Source organism: Pan paniscus, chromosome 10 (genome assembly GCF_029289425.2).
Source record: "Pan paniscus chromosome 10, NHGRI_mPanPan1-v2.0_pri, whole genome shotgun sequence".
NCBI classification, from domain to species: Eukaryota; Metazoa; Chordata; class Mammalia; order Primates; family Hominidae; genus Pan; species Pan paniscus.
In genome coordinates this window covers 75,395,577-75,410,737 of record NC_073259.2, presented here as the reverse complement: position 1 = coordinate 75,410,737, position 15,161 = coordinate 75,395,577, and the positions used below count along the sequence as shown (strand labels likewise).

The 15,161-nt window shown below is 38.2% G+C and overlaps 1 protein-coding gene across 2 annotated transcripts in view; it reads right to left on the bottom strand.

The window, feature by feature from the left end:
• The window catches only part of SLCO1A2 (solute carrier organic anion transporter family member 1A2), a 135,580-nt gene extending 126,078 nt beyond the window's left edge, over positions 1 to 9,502 (bottom strand). The window contains exon 1 of one of the 2 annotated variants that reach the window (XM_055095869.2): positions 9,026 to 9,502. The gene's annotated coding sequence lies outside the window, so the exon portion shown is untranslated. The remainder of the gene's footprint in view (positions 1 to 9,025) is intronic. The other variant, XM_055095870.2, reaches the window with a different exon arrangement.
• Between the last annotated feature and the right edge of the window lie 5,659 nt (positions 9,503 to 15,161).

Here is a 15,161-nt window from a genome sequence, read left to right as displayed (position 1 = left end):
ACACACACACACACACACACACACACACACACACTAGCCAGAAGCGGTAGTGCATGCCTGTAGTCCCAGATACTGGGGAGGCTGAGATGGGAGGATCTCTTTAGCTCAGGAGGTAGAGGCTGCAAGTGAGCTGTGATCGTACCACCACACTCCAGCCTGGGTGACAGAGAGAGACACTGTCTCAAAAATAACACACGCACACACACACACACACACACAACAAAAAAAAAAAAAAAAAAGAAAAAGAAAAGTGCAGCGAGACATACTGCAGTTAGAGCAAGCTATTCCTGAACAAGGTGATACGGCCACCTCCACAAAATCTACTGTGCACAGAGAAGAAAAAGTGCTTAGAATGCTGGTCCTGGGGAATAGTAAATTATCCCATCAAGAGGCTTGTATAACAGTTTTTTTCTTCAGATATTTAGATATTTCTCAACACCTGGGAGTGGGTGGTCCACTCAAGACAATAATATCAATTGCTAAAAAGATTAATTCACATAAAATAACAGATCCTTCCACTAGTATTTCACTAACAATTGCTTACCATCTTGTCAGGAAGATGATGATAGTAACATAGCAGGCACTTCACAAAGCACCGTAAGTGTGCTGTGAAATAACCAAGCTAGTCCGATTAAAATCAGGAACAAGGGGAGAGGAGCCAAGATGGCCGAATAGAAGCAGCTCCGGTCTACAGCTCCCACCGTGAGCGACGCAGAAGACAGGTGATTTCTGCATTTCCATCTGAGGTGCCGCGTTCATCTCACTAGGGAGTGCCAGACAGTGGGCGCAGGTCAGTGGGTGCGCGCACCATGCGCGAGCAGAAGCAGGGCGAGGCATTGCCTCACTTGGGAAGCGCAAGGGGTCAGGGAGTTCCCTTTCTGAGTCAAAGAAAGGGGTGATGGACGGCACCTGGAAAATCGGGTCACTCCCACCCGAATACTGCGCTTTTCCGACGGGCTTAAAAAACGGCGCACGACGAGATTATATCCGGCACCTGGCTCTGAGGGTCCTACGCCCACGGAGTCTCGCTGATTGCTAGCACAGCAGTCTGAGATCAAACTGCAAGGCGGCAGCGAGGCTGGGGGAGGGGCGCCCGCCATTGCCCAGGCTTCATTAGGTAAACAAAGCAGCCTGGAAGCTCCAACTGGGTGGAGCCCACCACAGCTCAAGGAGGCCTGCCTGCCTCTGTAGGCTCCACCTCTGGGGGCAGGGCACAGACAAACAAAAAGACAGCAGTAACCGCTGCAGACTTAAGTGTCCCTGTCTGACAGCTTTGAAGAGAGCAGTGGTTCTCCCAGCACACAGCTGGAGATCTGAGAACGGGCAGACTGCCTCCTCAAGTGGGTCCCTGACCCCTGAGCAGCCTAACTGGGAGGCACCCCCCAGCAGGGGCACACTGACACCTCACACGGCAGGGTACTCCAACAGACCTGCAGCTGAGGGTCCTCTCTATTAGAAGGAAAACTAACAAACAGAAAGGACATCCACACCAAAAACCCATCTGTACATCACCATCATCAAAGACCAAAAGTAGATAAAACCACAAAGATGGGGAAAAAACAGAACAGAAAAACTGGAAACTCTAAAAAGCAGAGCGCCTCTCCTCCAAAGGAACGCAGTTCCTCACCAGCAATGGAACAAAGCTGGATGGAGAATGACTTTGACGAGCTGAGAGAAGAAGGCTTCAGACGATCAAATTACTCTGAGCTATGGGAGGACATTCAAACCAAAGGCAAAGAAGTTGAAAACTCTGAAAAAAATTTAGAAGAATGTATAACTAGAATAACCAATACAGAGAAGTGCTTAAAGGAGCTGATGGAGCTGAAAACCAAGGCTTGAGAGCTACGTGAAGAATGCAGAAGCCTCAGGAGCCAATGCGATCAACTGGAAGAAAGGGTATCAGCAATAGAAGATGAAATGAATGAAATGAAGCGAGAAGGGAAGTTTAGAGAAAAAAGAATAAAAAGAAATGAGCAAAGCCTCCAAGAAATATGGGACTATGTGAAAAGACCAAATCTACATCTGATTGGTGTATCTGAAAGTGATGGGGAGAATGGAACCAAGTTGGAAAACACTCTGCAGGATATTATCCAGGAGAACTTCCCCAATCTAGCAAGGCAGGCCAACGTTCAGATTCAGGAAATACAGAGAACGCCACAAAGATACTCCTCGAGAAGAGCAACTCCAAGACACATAATTGTCAGATTCACCAAAGTTGAAATGAAGGAAAAAATGTTAAGGGCAGCCAGAGAGAAAGGTTGGGTTACCCGCAAAGGGAAGCCCATCAGACTAACAGCGGATCTCTCAGCAGAAACCCTACAAGCAAGAAGAGAGTGGGGGCCAATATTCAACATTCTTAAAGAAAAGAATTTTCAACCCAGAATTTCATATCCAGCCAAACTAAGCTTCATAAGTGAAGGAGAAATAAAATCCTTTACAGACAAGCAAATGCTGAGAGATTTTGTCACCACCAGGCCTGCCTTACAAGAGCTCCTGAAGGAAGCACTAAACATGGAAAGGAACAACCGGTACCAGCCACTGCAAAATCATGCCAAAATGTAAAGACCATCGAGACTAGGAAGAAACTGCATCAACTAACGAGCAAAATAACCAGCTAACATCATAATGACAGGATCAGATTCACACATAACAATATTAACTTTAAATGTAAATGGACTAAATGCTCCAATTAAAAGACACAGACTGGCAAATTGGATAAAGAGTCAAGACCCATCAGTGTGCTGTATTCAGGAAACCCATCTCACGTGCAGAGACACACATAGGCTCAAAATAAGAGGATGGAGGAAGATCTACCAAGCCAATGGAAAACAAAAAAAGGCAGGGGTTGCAATCCTAGTCTCTGATAAAACAGACTTTAAACCAATAAACATCAAAAGAGACAAAGAAGGCCATTACATAATGGTAAAGGGATCAATTCAACAAGAAGAGCTAACTATCCTAAATATATATGCACCCAATACAGGAGCACCCAGATTCATAAAGCAAGTCCTGAGTGACCTACAAAGAGACTTAGACTCCCACACATTAATAATGGGAGACTTTAACACCCCACTGTCAACATTAGACAGATCAACGAGACAGAAAGTTAACAAGGATACCCAGGAATTGAACTCAGCTCTGCACCAAGCGGACCTAATAGACATCTACAGAACTCTCCACCCCAAATCAACAGAATATACATATTTTTCAGCACCACACCACACCTATTCCAAAACTGACCACATACTGGGAAGTAAAGCTCTCCTCAGCAAATGGAAAAGAAGAGAAATTATAACAAACTATCTCCCAGACCACAGTGCAATCAAACTAGAACTCAGGATTAAGAATCTCACTCAAAACCGCTCAACTACATGGAAACTGAACAACCTGCTCCTGAATGACTACTGGATACATAACGAAATGAAGGCAGAAATAAAGATGTTCTTTGAAACCAACGAGAACAAAGACACAACATACCAGAATCTCTGGGACACATTCAAAGCAGTGTGTAGAGGGAAATTTATAGCACTAAATGCCCACAAGAGAAAGCAGGAAAGATCCAAAATGGACACCCTAACATCACAATTAAAAGAACTAGAAAAGCAAGAGCAAACACATTCAAAAGCTAGCAGAAGGCAAGAAATAACTAAAATCAGAGCAGAACTGAAGGAAATAGAGACACAAAAAACCCTTCAAAAAATCAATTAAGCCAGGAGCTGGTTTTTTGAAAGGATCAACAAAATTGATAGACTGCTAGCAAGACTAATAAAGAAAAAAAGAGAGAAGAATCAAATAGACGCAATAAAAAATGATAAAGGGGATGTCACCACCGATCCCACAGAAATACAAACTACCATCAGAGAATACTACAAACACCTCTACGCAAATAAACTAGAAAATCAAGAAGAAATGGATAAATTCCTGGACACATACACTCTCCCAAGACTAAACCAGGAAGAAGTTGAATCTCTGAATAGACCAATAACAGGAGCTGAAATTGTGGCAATAATCCATAGCTTACCAACGAAAAAGAGTCCAGGACCAGATGGATTCACAGCCAAATTCTACCAGAGGTACAAGGAGGAACTGGTACCATTCCTTCTGAAACTATTCCAATCAATAGAAAAAGAGGGAATCCTCCCTCCATCATTTTATGAGGCCAGCATCATTCTGATACCAAAGCCAGGCAGAGACACAACAAAAAAAGGGAATTTTAGACCAATATCCATGATGAACATTGATGCAAAAATCCTCAATAAAATACTGGCAAAACGAATCCAGCAGCACATCAAAAAGCTTATCCACCATGATCAAGTGGGCTTCATCCCTGGGATGCAAGGCTGGTTTAATATACACAAATCAATAAATGTAATCCAGCATATAAACAGAGCCAAAGACAAAAACCACATGATTATCTCAATAGATGCAGAAAAAGCCTTTGACCAAATTCAACAACCCTTCATGCTAAAAACTCTCAATAAATTAGGTATTGATGGGACGTATTTCAAAATAATAAGAGCTATCTATGACAAACCCACAGCCAATGTCATACTGAATGGGCAAAAACTGGAAGCATTCCCTTTGAAACCTGGCACAAGACAGGGATGCCCTCTCTCACCACTCCTATTCAACATAGTGTTGGAAGTTCTGGCCAGGGCAGTTAGGCAGGAGAAGGAAATAAAGAGTATTCAATTAGGAAAAGAGGAAGTCAAATTGTCCCTGTTTGCAGATGACATGATTGTATATCTAGAAAACCCCATTGTCTCAGCCCAAAATCTCCTTAAGCTGATAAGCAACTTCAGCAAAGTCTCAGGATACAAAATCAATGTACAAAAATCACAAGCATTCTTATACACCAACAACAGACAAACAGAGAGCCAAATCATGAGTGAACTCCCATTCACAATTGCTTCAAAGAGAATAAAATACCTAGGAATCCAACTTACAAGGGATGTGAAGGCCCTCTTCAAGGAGAACTACAAACCACTGCTCAAGGAAATAAAAGAGGATACAAACAGATGGAAGAACATTCCATGCTCATGGGTAGGAAGAATCAATATCGTGAAAATGGCCATACTGCCCAAGGTAATTTACAGATTCAATGCCATCCCCATCAAGCTACCAATGACTTTCTTCACAGAATTGGAAAAAACTACTTTAAAGTTCATATGGAACCAAAAAAGAGCCCGCATCGCCAAGTCAATCCTAAGCCAAAAGAACAAAGCTGGAGGCATCACACTACCTGACTTCAAACTATACTACAAGGCTACAGTAACGAAAACAGCATGGTACTGGTACCAAAACAGAGATATAGATCAATGGAACAGAACAGAGCCCTCAGAAATAACGCTGCATATCTACAACTATCTGATCTTTGACAAACCTGAGAAAAACAAGCAATGGGGAAAGGATTCCCTATTTAATAAATGGTGCTGGGAAAACTGGCTAGCCATATGTAGAAAGCTGAAACTGGATCCCTTCCTTACACCTTATACAAAAATCAATTCAAGATGGATTAAAGACTTAAATGTTAGACCTAACACCATAAAAACCCTAGAAGAAAAGCTAGGCATTACCATTCAGGACATAGGCATGGGCAAGGAATTCATGTCTAAAACACCAAAAGCAATGGCAACAAAAGACAAAATTGACAAATGGGATCTAATTAAACTAAAGAGCTTCTGCACAGCAAAAGAAACTACCATCAGAGTGAACAGGCAACCTACAAAATGGGAGAAAATTTTCGCAACCTACTCATCTGACAAAGGGCTAATATCCAGAATCTACAATGAACTCAAACAAATTTACAAGAAAAAAAAAAAAACATCAAAAAGTGGGCAAAGGACATGAACAGACACTTCTCAAAAGAAGACACTTATGCAGCCAAAAGACACATGAAAAAATGCTCATCATCACTGGCATCAGAGAAATGCAAATCAAAACCACAATGAGATACCATCTCACACCAGTTAGAATGGCAATCATTAAAAAGTCAGGAAACAACAGGTGCTGGAGAGGATGTGGAGAAATAGGAACACTTTTACACTGTTGGTGGGACTGTAAACTAGTTCAACCATTGTGGAGCTCAGTGTGGTGATTCCTCAGGGATCTAGAACTGGAAATACCATTTGACCCAGCCATCCCATTACTGGGTATATACCCAAAGGACTATAAATCATGCTGCTATAAAGATACATGCACACGTATGTTTATTGCTGCTCTATTCACAATAGCAAAGACTTGGAACCAACCCAAATGTCCAACAATGATAGACTGGATTAAGAAAATGTGGCACCTAGACACCATGGAATACTATGCAGCCATAAAAACTTATGAGTTCATGTCCTTTGTAGGGACATGGATGAAATTGGAAATCATCATTCTCAGTAAACTATCACAAGAACAAAAAACCAAACACCGCATATTCTCACTCATAGGTGGGAATTGAACAATGAGATCACATGGACACAGTAAGGGGAATATCACACTCTGGGGACTGTTGTGGGGTGGGGGGAGGGGGGAGGGATAGCATTAGGAGATATACCTAATGCTAGATGACGAGTTAGTGGGTGCAGCTCACCAGCATGGCACATGTATACATATGTAACTAACCTGCACAATGTGCACATGTACCCTAAAACTTAAAGTATAATAAAAAAAAAATTAGGAACAAATAAAGGTTCCCAGCTAATATCATTATTATTCATCACTGTTTTGGTATTTCTTGCATTAGCTAATACAAGAAAATGAGAAAATGAAAATAATACATAAATATACTAAATTTAAAAACAAAATATATTTAATTATAGACAATTACTAAAACTTGTAAATCACAAAAAAGTTCCAATATTGTAATTAATAAACAATTTGATACAGCAACATGATACAAAATATATAAAACCAAAGGCTTTTCTTTATACTGGCAGTATAATACAAAAATTAAAATAAAAATAAAATATCATTCACAATAACGATCGAACTATAAAGTACCCCAGAAAACTTTAACAAAAATGTGCAATTGTATGAAGAAGAATACAAAATTTTATATTGAAGGTCATCTTGCATGAATTAAGAAAAACTATCATGCCTACTGTACCAAAAAACCTCCATAATATTATTAAAACCTTTATCTTTCCTAAATAAGTATAAATATGTAATGCAATTTTAATCATAATTTTATTGAGATACTAATTTTTATTTGAATTTTCCTTTATAATTTTAAATGATTTTTAATTTTAATCATTTTTTATTTTGTTTATTTCTACTTTTTTGTTTGACTTAAAATTTTATATGGAAGAATAAATATGTAAGATTTACCTAAAAATATTGAAAAAGATGATCGATACCTGACATAGGATACTAAAGCCTTCTGTGATATTAATTTGATTACAATAACATGACCACAAACAATGTACTAGTTACTGTACAAAACTGAGTTTATAACTGTATCCAATATAAATATAAATGAAAATGTATTATATGATAAACACTTCAGCAGAAATATACATATACATAATAAATATATAATAGCTCAGCAGAGAAAGTATAGCTTCTTTAATAAATGATTTTATAATTATAATTAGATCTTCATTCAGCAAGAAAATAGTAATATTCCTGCATAATGCCATGTTTAAAGATGAAAAAGAGCAATGGATTAGGGATTTTAATGTTAAAATAAAATGTAAAAATTATGTGAAAAATAAGAGTAATGTTAGGTTAAAGAAAAACTTTTTTAAAAAAGACAAAAAAAAAAACCCAAGAAACTATAATGGAAAAAAATTGTGGAGTCTACTTCTTTAATAGTACAGATTTATACAAAGGCAAAAAGTACCATAAATAAGTTTTTAAAAAATAGAGAACATGTTTGAAACGTGTATGAGAGGTGAGCTTTATAACTCTAATGTAAAATAGAGAACTTCTGCAAATTGAAAAGAAAAAGCAAACATGGGTAAATTGTATGAACTGGGGTTTATAAGAGAGGAAAATGCAAATAGACAAAAATTATTATAACCTTTTTATAAAAGATGCTAAATCTCACTGGTATTTAAGGAAATGCGATTGAAAAGTAGCACAATACCCTTATTTTTGCATACAGTTAATTAAAATTTTTTTGAAAGATTTATCACATACAATGGAATGGGGTGGAGAAGTGATGGGATTGCATATTGCAGTACACAATGTTTCTGGCATTCCACTTTTGGAAATCCATTCTGCAGAAATAGGTATTCTTATCTAAGGATTTAGGGACTAACCACGATTTAGATATACATGCTGACCTAGAGGGATGTCCATAGTTCATAGTTAAATGATTACAGCAACAAGTCCACATATGTAGGTAATGATGATCCTGTATTTGTGAGTAAAAGTTGTGGGGGAGCATATGTGTATAATTACATAAATCATGTATGTTTTACATGAGCATAGAAAGAAATGTAAAAAGATACGCCCAAAATTGACTTTTTTATATACTCTTCTGTTACTTAGCGTTGAAAAAATAATGTTCTCATTTTTGAATTTTAAAAGAAAACTCCAGTAAAATGTGTATATGTGAGTGTTAAGTGTGTAGATATGTATGTTATAGACAACTAATGTTCTGAGATTTCCAGAGAGAGAGAGACATGTGAAGAACACGGGGCTTGATCAGAATTTGAACAATGGTTGTGGAAGAACTGGATAAACAAAAAGGGACTTTCCAGGCCAATGACAAGGCAGGAGGAAAACAACATTATCCGGAATCATTTAAATGTACTTCTAACGCTCCAAGCCACTTGTAACTACATATTTGAAAACTCAAAATGTAAATCTGTATCTGTGCATGCATAAACAAACAATATTATTACTACCGCACAAAACAAATCCTGCATTAAATACAATTGTCATTGCTGTCAGGAATGTATAAACAAGATAATTAGAAAACCCAAAGAATCTTATACTTATAACTAAGCATTAAATCTCCTTATATTTTCCCAAGTACAAATGACTAAATTGCAACCCACAACAACCCAAATAAATGAAGGACTTTTACCTTAGCATTCACCAACATCACCATTCATTTTTGCTTCCATACTGTAAGACCAACAGATTTTTTAAAAATTACATATTGAGTAGCCAGTATGAATAAGGCACCTCAAACGTGTAAGCTGCAGCTTCTTGTTCATCAGAGAAGCAGAGTTGCAAATAAAAGAATCTTTGTTTATGTAAGTTTTAAACCTTTGGTTAAGTTTCTTTGGCTCTGATGGTTGCATAAAGCAGGTTATAATCTTGGGAACAGGTTCTAAGATTACTGTACTCACTTGGAACCAGAGGCTCCTCCTTGCTTTTTTTTTTTTTTTTTTGGTGGTTGTTTTTTCAAACAGTTAACTCTTACATGGCTTTGGCTCCAATAACCTGTTGAAAAACCTCAGTTAATGGCACTAAACTTTGCTGAGCCTCAATTTTCTCAGATTTTTTCTTTCGTGATTAAGGCACCTTTAACAAGTCTCTTGTAAATCAAAGATAATATGTTAATTTACTCATTGAGTAAACTGACACACATATATTTGAGCATGAGTTCAACTTTCAGTGTAGCTGGATATCTAAGAAAAAATGACACCAAAACGGGAATAAGCTTGAAAACAGAGTTGATGCAGACAAGGATATTCATTTCTATGGGATGCCACTGACATTTTTGAACAATAGACTGAGATGCGAAAACCAGTGTCTACAGATTATTGTATCAGTAACTTTCTAGCTGGATGGGATGAGTAAAAGATTAGGGGCTATGTAAAGTAATTAGGTGGTCATATCCAGGTGTAATTTGTAATGGAGTGGATAAGATAGTTGGATTGATTTATTTTATTTTATTTTATTTTCTATTCCAGGATACATGTGCAGGGCATGCAGGTTTGTTACATAGGTAAAAATGTGCCATGATGATTTGCTGCACCTATCAACCCGTCACCTAGGTATTAAGCCCCACATGCATTAGCTATTTATCCTGATGCTCTCCCTCCCCGCTCCCTGACAGGCTCAAGTTTGTGTTGGTCCCCTCCCTGTGTCCATGTATTCTCATTGTTCAGCTCCCACTATTAGTGAGAAACATGTGGTGTTTAGTTTTCTGTTCCTGCGTTAGTTTGCTGAGGATAATGGCTTCCAGCTCCATCCATGTCCCTGCAAAGGACATGATCTCATTCCTTTTCATGGCTGTGTAGTATTACATGATGTATATATACCACATTTTCTTTATCCAGTCTATCATTGATGGGCATTTGGGTTGATTCCATGTCTTTGCTATTGTGAATAGTCCTGCAATGAACACACACATGGATATATCTTTATAACAGAATGATTTATGTTTGTTTGGGTATATACCCACTAAAGGGATTGCTGGCTCAAATAGTATTTCTGGTTCTAGATCTTTGAGGAATTATCACCGTGTCTTCTACAATAATTGAACCAATTTACATTCCCACCAACAGTGTAAAAGCATTCCTATTTGTCCACAACCTCTCCAGCATCTGTTGTTTCTTGACTTTTTAATAATCACCATTATGACTGGCATGAGATTATATCTCAATGTGGTTTTGATTTGCATTTCTCTAATGATCAGCGATGTTGAACTTTTTAAAATGTTTGTTGGCCGCATAAACATCTTCTTTCGAGAAGTGTCTGTTCATGTCCTTGGGTCACTTTTTAATGGCTTTTTTTTTGTTTTGTAAATTTAAGTTCCTTGTAGAGTCTGGATATTAGACCTTTGTAAGATGCATAGATTGCAAAAATTTTCTCCCATTCTGTAGGTTGTCTGTTCACTCGGATGATAGTTTCTTTTGCTGTGCAGAAGCTCTTTAGTTTAATTAAATCTCATTTGTCAATTTTTGCTTTTGTTGCAATTTCTTATGACATTTTAATCATGAAATCTTTACCCTTGCCTATATCCTGAATAATATTGCCTAGATTTTCCCCTAGGGTTTTTATAGTTTTGGGTTTTACATTTGAGTCTTAAACTATCATTAACATTTTTCACAGAATTTGAAAAAAAACTACTTCAAAATTCATATGGAACCAAAAAGACAAGTATAGACACATATAGCCAAGATAATCCTAAGCAAAAAGAACAAAGCTTCAGGCATCATGATACCCAAACTTCAAACTATGCTACAAGGCTACAGTAACCAAAACAGCATGGTACTGGTACAAAAACAGACACATCGACCAAGGAACAGAAAAGAGATCTCAGAAACAAGACCGCACATCTACAACCATCTGATCTTTGACAAACCTGAAATGATTTCCTATTTAATAAATGGTGCTGGGAGAACTGGCTAGCCATATGCAGAAAATTTAAACTGGACCCCTTCCTTACACCTTATACAAAAATTAACTCCAGATGGACTAAAGACTTAAGTGGATTGATATTTTAAAGGGAGAAACAAGATGCAATGCTATGGAATGTTTAAAAGCACTAGCTGAACCCAGCACTAGCATGAGTAGCTGTTATCTTGGACAAGTTAATTAACCTCATTTTTAAACATATACCACAGGATAATCATAGCACCTACCTCAAAGAGTTGCTGATGTTGTTATTTCATTCAAGAAATATTTATTGAGCACCTACTCCATGCCAAATATTTCTAGGTCCTAGAGATATTGTTATAAGCAAAACAGTCTAAATTACTACTCATGGATTTTGTCTGGTTGAAGGAAGAAAGAAAATAAGTCAACAATTAAGATTAAGAGGGAATCCTTTTCTTTTGCTAGGTTGAATGAGTAGATATATTTAAAATGTTGTGTGTGTGTCTGTGTGTCTGTGTGTGTGTGTATGCGTGCATGCATGCACAACACTTGGTAACCAAGTCAGAACATTTTTTTCTAAAATCCCTTTTAGAATTTCTCAGATGTTACTTGTACTGCTTCTCAGTTGCTGATGATGAGACTTCTTTCACTATTTCCAACTATTTAAGTAGTTTGAAGAAGGACAGACAGAAAAACATCTGCCAGTAGTGAAGCTCTATGGACAAAACCTGGGAATGGCTTCGAAAGTAAGGGGAGGAGCCCTGATCACTCCTGCCACCTCATCTGGAGTGGAAATGGAAATTTCAACCTTTCATTTCTCTTGAGAAGCTTCAAGCGGCAGGATTGTTTTCTATTCTCTGGTAAAAATTAGAGTTAACAGTTGTTGAATATTTATGATGTGCCACAGGTCATTCTAGGAACACAGGGCTGTTAACTAATGTAATCCTCTCAACAAATGTTTAAGATAAGTACTATTGTTATCCCACTTTTACAGATAGGACACAGGTACAGATAGGCTTTATCATCCCCAAGATTTCACAGCTGGTAAGCAGAAGAATGGGGATTCAGTCAGCTTCAGAACACTACACTATACTGCCTCTCAGTAGTTGATATTAGATTAGCAAATAGATGTGAAAGAGAAAATAATTTTGGAGACAGATGCATGTTCTTTCTCTTTCTTTTGTTGAAATATGTATAAACTCTTAGAATGTTCAAAGCAGTGAAGAACCAAACCACAGAAAATATATGGTAGTTTATATATCCCATCTTTTCTCAAAAGAAAACATAGACACATTGCCTATGTTCAAAAGCACCCTGGCCCCATGCCTGGCTCCCACCCATACCTACCTCTTTGTTTCACTTTTTCATCTTCTGTCAAGATCATCCAAGGCTTTTACGAAACAATTTAACAAAATAATTTCAGGAAGGCAAAAGTGCTCTGAAGAAAATCAAACAGAATGATGGGCTTGGGAGTGCCCAAGGGTTTACATTTTTGGGGAGTGGACTGGAAAGATCCTTGATGAAATAATGCTTGAAATGAAATTCAAAGCATAAGAAGGAAAAAATACGTGAATATCTAGAGACAGAGCCCTTCAAGCGTGGGGATCAGCAAATGCAAAAGCCTTAGGATGGAAGGAAACAAGCTTGGCATATTTGATAAAAAGGTTGGTGTAGTTGGAGAAAGAGAGTTATTCTCACCGAGGGGAAAGAGGAACAAGATGCAGTTGGAGCGTTGAGCAGAGGCCAGGTCATGTACTGCACTATGCCCAGCAAGGAGTTAGGATTATATTCTATTGGAAATGGGAATCCATAGGAGGGTGTGAAGCAGAAAAATTACTTGATCAAATTTGTGTTTTCAAAAGGCCTATTTGGGCCAGGTGCAGTGGCATATGCCTATAATCCAAGCACTTTGGGAGGCCAAGGCAGACGAATCACTTGAGCTCAGGAGTTCAAGACTAGCCTGAGCAACACGGCGAAATCCTGTGTCTACAAAAAACACAAAAATTAGCCAGGCATGGTAGTGCGTGCCTGTAGTCCCAGCTACTCCCTACTCAGGAGGCTGAGCTGGAGGATCACTTGAGCCTGGGAAGTCAAGACTGCAGTGAGCCAAGATTGTGCTACTGTACCCCAACCTGGGTGACAGAGACCCTGTCTAATGAAAATAAAAATAAATTAAAAAAAAAAAAAAGCCTTTGGCTGCTCTGTGGAGACAGGACTGGCCAGGGGAAGGAAGAGTAGAGCCAAATCGCTACTGCAAAAGCCCAGGCAAGATATGGTCAATGGGTATAAGTTTGGTGCAACTGACAGTAAAACTCTGCACACATTCAGAACATATTTGGGATAGAGCCTGAAAGGTTTACTGACTGAGCTTTTCTGGAAGGCTTTCTATAGGGGGAATGTTTAGAAAATTCTGTGGCAACTCCTCAGATAAGGAGTTGTTAAGGCACCAAACTATTTTCTCTAGTACCTTAGTTACTCTGGTAAATTTTTACACAAAATAATGTTCCTGTGACTTAGATGGGCCTGTCCAAAATACACAAAAATGCCTGTTTTATATGACAAACGAATTTATTAACCATGCATAAAGTGTTTCTAAAACACTGATAATGTCCCTTAGTCATAAAAACACATTCTTTCCTTGCTTCTTTGTGTCTATCAACCTCCCTCTTTTTTTTAATCAGAAACAATACTCTTCTTTGAATAAATATCTACCCAAGGTCATCATCCCTCCCTCAGCAACAGTGAAACATAGAGTCCTTTAAGTTGTCACCGTTGACCCTCACTCTACTCCCAATATTCAATGCGATTTCTTAACTTTCAGTACTACTTTACCACACATAATGTTGTACTTAAAGACCTGTGCTCATACTCCTCTTCAATTTGCCAGTGAGTCTACCAGAAATCCACAACTGCCCAACGAAAAGTGTCCCAGTCCCCTTCTCTGTTGATGAAACTCAGTATCATGTTGAAGATACTGGTCCTGTAAGCTGGCAAGTAAAAGTTCTAGGCAAGCATATACATCAGGGAAGCAGCTATGAAGATGTTTGGCTGCCTCAGCGCACGCGCGCGCGTGTGTGTGTGTACGTGCTCCCGCACACACGCACTTATAGATAAGACAGAGAATAGTCACGGCAAAAAGTGAGCTTGTTGTCCATCCTAACAAATAGGATGGAGAAAATTATGTCCAAAGACCACCAAACATCCCCAACGCTCTTCTAAAACAACTTCCAAATAACTGGTAGAATAAAACTTTTTAAAGGCTGGTAGAATAAAACTTTTTAAAGGCTGGTAGAATAAAACTTTCAAATTGTCCCAAACTTATAAAAAGACAGGCGGCAGAGGTAGACAGAGTTTGTGGATCACCCTCAGAAAGGTATCCTGGGTTCTAAAAGCAACCAAGTTTTAGTTCCCAAAGAAAACTGAGAATCTTCTTTTCAAATTCTATTACTGTTTGCTTCTCATCTCAAATTCGTAACTCTGGAGATAGTGTCACTTGATGATAATTCTGTTGGAGGGACTCCTGTAGGGTGGATCCTGAGGTTTTGCTTCTTTTCATATTGGAAGATGAAGCAACTGTTGTGGTATAACTCATTAAACTCTGAGACATGGGATAAAGACCATCTCATCATATTGGCAACATGTCGTATTCATATTCCGTCTCTATAAGATACAAAGACCAACTATTGGATAGATAGTATAAAACTAGGGTCAGCCTGTGGGTAGAATCTGGCCTGCCACCTGATTTTGTAATTAGAGTTTTACTGTAACACAGCCACGTTCAATCATTCAAATTTTATCTATGGCTCCTTTCACAAATACAAGGTAGATTTGGATATTTGAAACAGTGATATTACATCTAACAAAGCCTAAAATATTTGTAATATAATAAT